The sequence below is a fragment of the Sinocyclocheilus rhinocerous genome, unplaced genomic scaffold, assembly GCF_001515625.1.
Source record: "Sinocyclocheilus rhinocerous isolate Xijiao unplaced genomic scaffold, SAMN03320098_v1.1 scaffold451, whole genome shotgun sequence".
NCBI lineage: Eukaryota > Metazoa > Chordata > Actinopteri > Cypriniformes > Cyprinidae > Sinocyclocheilus > Sinocyclocheilus rhinocerous.
In genome coordinates, this window is record NW_015657491.1 from 893,470 (window position 1) to 901,542 (window position 8,073).

General features: G+C 33.4%; 1 long non-coding RNA gene across 1 annotated transcript in view; it reads left to right on the top strand.

Moving 5' to 3' along the window:
- Positions 1–7,538, top strand: part of LOC107721086 (uncharacterized) — a 9,882-nt gene extending 2,344 nt beyond the window's left edge. Inside the window, exons 2-3 of the long non-coding RNA XR_001637677.1 lie at positions 7,058–7,065; positions 7,526–7,538. This is a non-coding gene — a long non-coding RNA (uncharacterized LOC107721086). The remainder of the gene's footprint in view (positions 1–7,057; positions 7,066–7,525) is intronic.
- Positions 7,539–8,073: the final 535 nt, after the last annotated feature.

An 8,073-nucleotide genomic window follows, 5' to 3' on the forward strand; every position in this document is an offset into this window, starting at 1 on the left:
GAAATTGTGAATATATATATATATATATATAGAGAGAGAGAGAGCCTACTGTATTTATAGAAACAATTATGTATATTTATGAAAATTTTCAGTTTATACTGAGATTTCTGGCTTCTGTATTTTTGCAAATCTGAGCGCAGTTTGAGACATTGTTGACATCTTTCTGAAACTGTACAGGAGATACACGTGATATTATTAGGTCTCTTCATTTAATCTCATGGCTGTCTGAGAAACAGTGGAGATATTGAAATCATCTCATTTGTCAATTTTCTTTCTGAATGATAAATATATTTTCATTCAGCCAGATCATGGAGGTTGCAAACGTCAAAACCGATTCTCCCCTCGCTGTGAAATGAACTATAGTACATGTCAGAACGCGGCTAGTACATACTGGATATGAGTGTCATGGCTGCTGTCTCCAGCTGTATATTCAATTAAACTGACTGGCACTGGATCAATGTCGTCTTGATATACAGATTCGCTCAAGACATTGCTGTGTAGAGAGCATGTCTGCTTGTGGATTTCACAGGATTTCCCAAGGGCACTTTATGGGAAGTGATTAAGGGGCAAACATGATACATAAAGGCAGGTGCACTAATAGATTTCCACAGCAATTACATACATCAATGTGCCTGCCAGACTTTACATTTGGACTCATTTTTCCAATACAAAATGATATCTTAGTGTGAAAGTCTAAAATCCTATGCTTTGGGTTATTAACATAATTGTTGATGTCATAAAGCTTTAAAAAAGTCAAAAGTGGCCAGATGTTATGCTGTTTCTGAACGATTTTATACGTATCCATCTGTCCTCTTCCCTTGTGAAAAATTGTAATTGTATTGAATGTGCACTTATAGTGTACTTCAAATCTTAAACGTGTAATAATAAAAAAAACATTTACTTGCAGATCATATGACAGTATTAATCAAATAAAAGCCCATCTTTCATGACTACGTTTCTAAATACACTTAATTACATTTTTAAGTTGTAACGTTAAATTAAAAGTTTTACTTTAAAGTAGATTTTAAATCATTGTTTTAATAATCTTTTGTCATGCTTTAAATAAGTACATTTATTTTGATAAATCACACGTAAAGATAGCAGACCAACACTGAATCAATGTTGAAATGTAACATAGATTTTTTTTAATCAAGTTTGCACCCTGAAATAATGTTATTTCAATGATGGAAAATAGAGTACAACTTTAAATAATTTATTTTACATTGAATCAACATTGCAGTATTAAATCAGTTTTACTTTATACAGCAGGATTCTTTGATAGTAAGTCATGTCTGTTTTGACTTCTTTCAATCAGAGACCATGTAAGTTGAACAAATATCGATTTTTATGTCCATCTTGATCGATTTTTCTTTGTTCAAATAACATTATTTCAGGGTGCAAACGTGATGAAAATCAATGTTAAATTTCAACATTGATTCAGTGTTGATTTCAGCATTAATTCAATGTTGAATCAGTGTTGGTCTGGTATCTGTGTTATGTTATTCAATATTACATTTAAAGTTAGAACATTTAAAATGTACTAAATTGCAACTTCATTATTAAAAATGCATTTGTAATTATAAATATATTTACATACATGACATACAAGTTTAATAGAAATGACATTGAAGTGTATTTTAGTTTAACCATAAATGCTTATCAGTTAATTCAGCAGTTACACTTTAACCATATTCCAAAAACAAAGGAGTAATTATGAAATTATAAAGATGTCCTATTACATAAAAAAATATAAAGAAGTCCTACTTAAGTTAATATACATTTGAACTATAATATAGTATATTTTTATAATGTATATTATTCCATAATAAATACTCTTTTTTTAAAGTATGCTAAACTGTATTTGTTTCTCACAATGGTAGGCTTAATATTGCCCACAACACAGAGTTTGTGATGTTTCATGACGTTTCAAGATGTCCACAACATTTTTATTATAAAATTAAAATATGAAATATATGTCCCAATACTGCCATACTGTTGTACTACTATACATGCTTAAAAGTATGTGCTTTCCCACCACCAATTACAAGCTTCTGTTGTGCTGTTGAAGAATGTGACTTGGGATGCAGCCCAGGAAAAGCCGACCATAGAATAGTTCTTCCCAGTCACCCATCGTGTGATAAATGTTTTTTTCCAGATTGTTGTCGGTTCATTGCTCTCTGTCCCTTGAGCCGCCTGCCAGAGTAATACATCACATTGTGAGGTGTAATTTGTTTTTGATGGAGTCGGCCCCTGGCATTGTTCCAAAATACTGGAACAGCCTTTGAATGACTCTGTGATTGGACATATATGGAAAGTTTGTTCTTTGATCCAGAGAGAAAAAACTATTTGACTTTGCGCACACATTCAATGACTGCATTTACAGAGCCACCGAGTCTCTCACTCTTGTGTTTGGTGTTTTATTGCTGTGAACGTGAGTATGAGATATTCACTCAGTAAATATTGTGCTTTTGCTAGTAAGTCAAGCAGGTGTATGAGCGGAGAGCGGTGTCATGCGGTGTTCTCTGGAGCGGGAGCGGGTGCCAGGGAGTGGATGATCTGCACACGATGACTCTAAATAGCGCACAGCTGAGGTGGTTGGTTTCCATGCTGACTGGTTGGTCTGGTAGAGGTCAGTCTGAGCTCCACTCAGGAAGGATGCATCCTAATTCACTGCTGATTAATGCATCCCATATTCACAGTGTGTTAAATATTATTCCATAGGATCCTAGATGGTGTGCTTTTTCTGTTTTTGTTTTTCTTCCTGAATTATGCATTTGTGCATGAATCTTTCATTGCTTTCAGTAAATGTATGTATTTAACACTCAACATGGAATCAAAATTAAACCTATTTACTTCTGTGAATATACAAGTTCAACTCAATCAACAGCAGTAAACTACATGTTCGCATTCAATAGAATTAAGCACACTTCTTATTCATAAATGTCTTTTTCACTGAGGATTAATATTGTAAGTAACCTAGATTTTTTTGCTTTTTTTAAAGAAAAGGAGTGAGTAATCAAAATGAATATTTCTGGTAATCATCATGTCACAAATACTGTTAAATGGATATAACTTAAACTGAACCTAATATTTCTTTAAAGTAATAGTTCACCCAAAATTGAAATTTTGCTGAAAATGTACTTACCCTCAGGCTATCCAAGATGCAGATGAGTTTGTTTCTTCATAAGAGCAGATTTGGAGAAATTTAGCATTACATCACTTGCTCACCAATGGATGCTCTGCAGTGAATGGGTGCCGTCAGAATGAGAGCCCAAACAGCTGATAAAAAACATCATAATAATCCACACCACAGCAATTAACATCATTTGAAGTGAAAGGCTGCATGTTTTAATAAACAAATCCATCAAGATATTTTAACTTCAAACCATTTTTTTCTGCTTAAATACAAGTCCTAAATGCATAATGTTGATTTCTCCAGTGAAAAAGCCATCTCATCTGAATCAGGAGAGAAATATGCACAGATCAAGCACTGATTACAAGCAAAAAAAAAACAAAAAAAAAAACCCGTCCAAAAACAGTTCTAATCAAGTATATTGGTAGGTTTTAATGTGAGAGGACATCAGGGGATGGACTTTTTCACTGGAGGAAGCATTAATATGGATTATGGACTATATTTTGGCTAAAAGCGACAGTTTAAAATTAAAACACCTTAGTGATGGGTTTGTTTCTTACAATCATGCAGTTTTTCACTTCAGAACACGTTAACTGATGGATTGGAGTGGTGTGGATTACTTGTGGATTATTGTGTTGTTTTTATCAGCTGTTTGGACTCTCATTCTGACGGCACCCATTCACTGCAGAGCATCCACTGGTGAGCAAGTGATGTAATGCTACATTTTTCCAAATCTGTTCTGATGAGGAAGCAAACTTATCTACATCATGGATGAGGGTGAGTACATTTTCATCACATTTTCATTTTAAGAAAAAACTACTCCCTTAATACATGTTTCTGGCCCTATCCTATCTTCAAAATCTTTCATGAATTGCAATAACTTTCCAGAGACTTGAGAATCCCAGTGTTCCCTAAGAATGCCAAAAATGAAATTGAAAGTCCACACAACCAAAACTTTGATGCTTATAAAAGTCATAAAGTCATCATAAAAGTAATCCATATGAATCTAATGGTTTAATACACATCTTCTGAGAAGACACAATTGCTTTATATGATGGACATATGATGAATTATATATGTTATATATGTAATTTAGGACTTTATTCACATATAAACATTGATCACCACACCTACACATCAAATATAAAAATTTTGTTTTTGTTATTTGTAAAATTTAGTTTTTGTTATTTGGTAGAATTATTATTCATGCCTTTCAGTATAAGGTATTCAGCTTTGGGAGCATCCCTATTCTAAAGCTTTTCTAGTCCACCAGAGCTTATTATCTCATAGTGTGTCATCATAAACGTATCTTCAGCTCTTAGTGTTCAAAATCAAAAAAGTTTGCACCTCTGAGAATCGAATTAGCCCGTGCCCTACAGTATGATCAATTATTTCACTGGGAGCTTTGGATTTTGTTCTCACAGATAAAGCGTCTAATTTAGCATGTTGTAACTGCACAGCAATGTTGGCAGATCCAATTTACCTGTGGTTCAGACGCTATCGAATTTAGCTGTAGCAGTGCAGCGCTCGGTCCTGGTTGTCTGAGTACTCCTGCGGGCCGGCTTACTGCTGGACTCTATTAATCAGGTCTGGATGGTGTCTTGACAGCTGGCTGACCCTGACAAGAGCAATTTTGTCTTTGCCTCTCACCGTGCACTGCCGCGTGTTCAATTCTCAGCCACAGAGAATAATCCTATAAGGCTACAACCAACACTTGTCAGAGCTCAACGCTCTGTCTCCTCGGGCACTTTCATAGAGAGGCATAACTCTCACCCTTCACAATAATAAATCGAAGACGTTATGCTCTTTTTCTCCTCCCCCCGACCTTCTGAATGAGTCATGAAGAGACAGTTGTGCCGACCACAAAAACTGCCATGATAAATTATTTGTGTCAAAGTCACTGGCTGTGTATATTACAGGACTGAATTGCCATTTTCCACTTGTCTCTAGTTGCAGGAAAAGCTACATCCGAACCCGAACAAAGACTGTTGTCGTCTTTCAAGATTGAGCTTTGATAGGCAATCAGGAAAATCTCATAATAAAATTGGAATGATGTCAAAGGATTTAATCAAAATCTCGATTTTGGGCCTACGACTCTGTTCTACAGCTGACCCTGAACCTCAATCTGCATCCCGCAGGACATGACAAAAAGATTAGTTTAGACCAGGACTTCCATGCTGGTTTATGCTAATTAATGCTGGCTTGACATTGGCCTTGTGAAAATGAAGCTTGCTTAATTGTATTGCATGTCCATTCGTAGTGCACTTCAAATCTTAAAAGTGTATTTTTAAATAAAACTGTACTTGCAGATATTATAATAATTCTTGAAACGGAAGGCCACTTAAGTGTGCTTAAAGAGAGTACACTTTTATGACTATATTTCTTAACACACTTAAGTACTTTGCCATTCAAATCAATAGTTTTAATTTACAGTATTATTTGTAATTTTTAATGTTTTTAATGTGTCATTACATGTAAAATATTCTATGTCAATATATGGATTATTATATGATAAATTCACTAATTAATAGAAACATTATATTAGAAAATACCTGAAATATAATAATTATTATTAAATAATAAAAACAACATCCTACTGTGGGCCTTCTGCCCTGTTTCTTAAAATAAAAACACCATGCAAATCTAAATTAATCTGTGTCCAAATTCCCCATTTAGCACTTTTAATATCCAGAATAAATAAATAATAAGCAAATAAATAAACAAAACATAAAACAAACAAACAAATAAATAAATAAAATACAAAAAAGGTGATAAAATTAAATCATTATAGGACATAAAGATGTGATCAGTAGCTGATAACGTACCACCTCAGCTGCTTCTCTGGCCATTACTTAGTACTGTTCTTGCTCCACTGTTGTTTACTGTGGTTTGTTGTAGCTGTTTTGTCCTTTGCCCATCTCGCCCGATGCCCTTGATAAGCTCATGGTAATTGTGTGAGTTGTTGGAGGCCTTTCTGTGAAACACAGTAATGGAGTGCAGGGGTGACCTGTTCAACAGTGAGGTCAGGGGCAAATGGCTTTGTCTCAGTTTAAGGTGAGCTTAACTGATTCTGTTGGTCTTTCTTACTATGCTGTACACATGTCTCCATCTTATTTGGCTTAAAGGTACTGTATGTAAGTTTTTAGACTGTACTAAAGCATTAAAATACCATAATGTGATTGCAGATATTTAGGAAACATGCTAAGTTCACATACTTGTTTCCCTAAAAAACAACGCTACAACCAGGTATTCTACTTTGAAATGTGCGTTTCGTGTCAGAATGTCTGTTTTTGTTGGTCTGTGTGATTCCACCCACTGCCAATTTATCCAATAGTATTTCAACCCCCCCATGTTGCCAGTTGGCGGAAAACACAGCGTATTGCCATGGAAGGCAGCAAACGACTTAATTAAAAAGCCTCGGCATTCATCTAAAAAGCTCTATGACTAAAACGCTGATAAATAAACTCATCAGCTTAAAGTGTAAGGCTTGTCGTCTTCCATTGTCAGTTGCACACGTTCTCAATCTGGCAACCCGCGTGAGCGTCGAGTCAGAGAAGGAGGGTGCAGGAGAAACAACTCTCTCCAGTATTTTGAATTTGGACTGCTTGTGGAACTGAATTTCTTATATATTTGTATGTATAGATGTGTATGTACAGGGTATTACAAAAAAACAGATTTGAGTCAAATATATACAATATATACTTTTTATCTTTACAGAGTGAATGTTTCATTTATCATTTCATTGATTTGCATTAATTTCTGATTCAGTTAGTTCGGGGGAAACTAATTTAGTCAAGCCATCCAGATGTATTTCTAAATGATTGCTTTTAGCAGTGGTAAAGAGGACCTCAGTTTTTTTTTTTTAAAGATCCATATTGAACATTTTCTTGTGCCTGCTTAAAAGGTCCACAGTCCGATTTCTAGGTAACAAAGTGTATTGATCAATCACACACACACGCACACACACACACACACACTGACATAATTGAAGACAAATATTAAACACAAAACAGGGCTGATAACAGAACAGCTAAGCGATTCACTATGGACTTATTCACCCTAATCTGTCCTCTCAAGCCTGTTGTTATGAGAGTAAAAGCACATTTCCAGTCCAAACACATCTGCAAGACACTGAACAAAGGAAAAGATCTTCAGAAATTGCTGCAGGGAGAGAGAGAGAGAAAGAGAGAGAAGATCTAATCCTGGGACTGTTGCATTTACTTTTCACTCTCCTAATGAAATGTGATCTTGATAAAGTATTGTTCTCTCTTAGCCCATGCAGGTCGTGCTCTTATGGTTTTTGGAGCATATCCATTCATCAGAGTGGATGCAGTTTTATTCAAAAAGGATGAACTGAGGATGGTGCTTTTGGACAGAATTTTGTTTATGTAGTTTATGTAATAAATATGAATGATAATATTACACAATTATTTATAATATTAAACAGTTACGTGTCATGAGCATAATAGGTCAATTAATTTTATGCTACAAAAAAGTTCCAGCCTGTTTCTTTGGTAAAGTCATTAAACATATTTATTTACATAACATAGGATTATAATAAAATAAATATAAAAATACAAATATAAAATGTCCACCTAAACTCTCTCTGTATAGTTACAAAAATGCATCCATATATATATATATATATATATATATATATATATATATATATATATATATATATATATATATATATATATATATATATATATATATATATATATATATATATATATATATATATATATATATATATATATATATATATATATATATATATATATATATATATATATATATATATATATATATATATATATATATATATATATATATATATATATATATATATATATATATATATATATATATATATATATATATATATATATATATATATATATATATATATATATATATATATATATATATATATATAT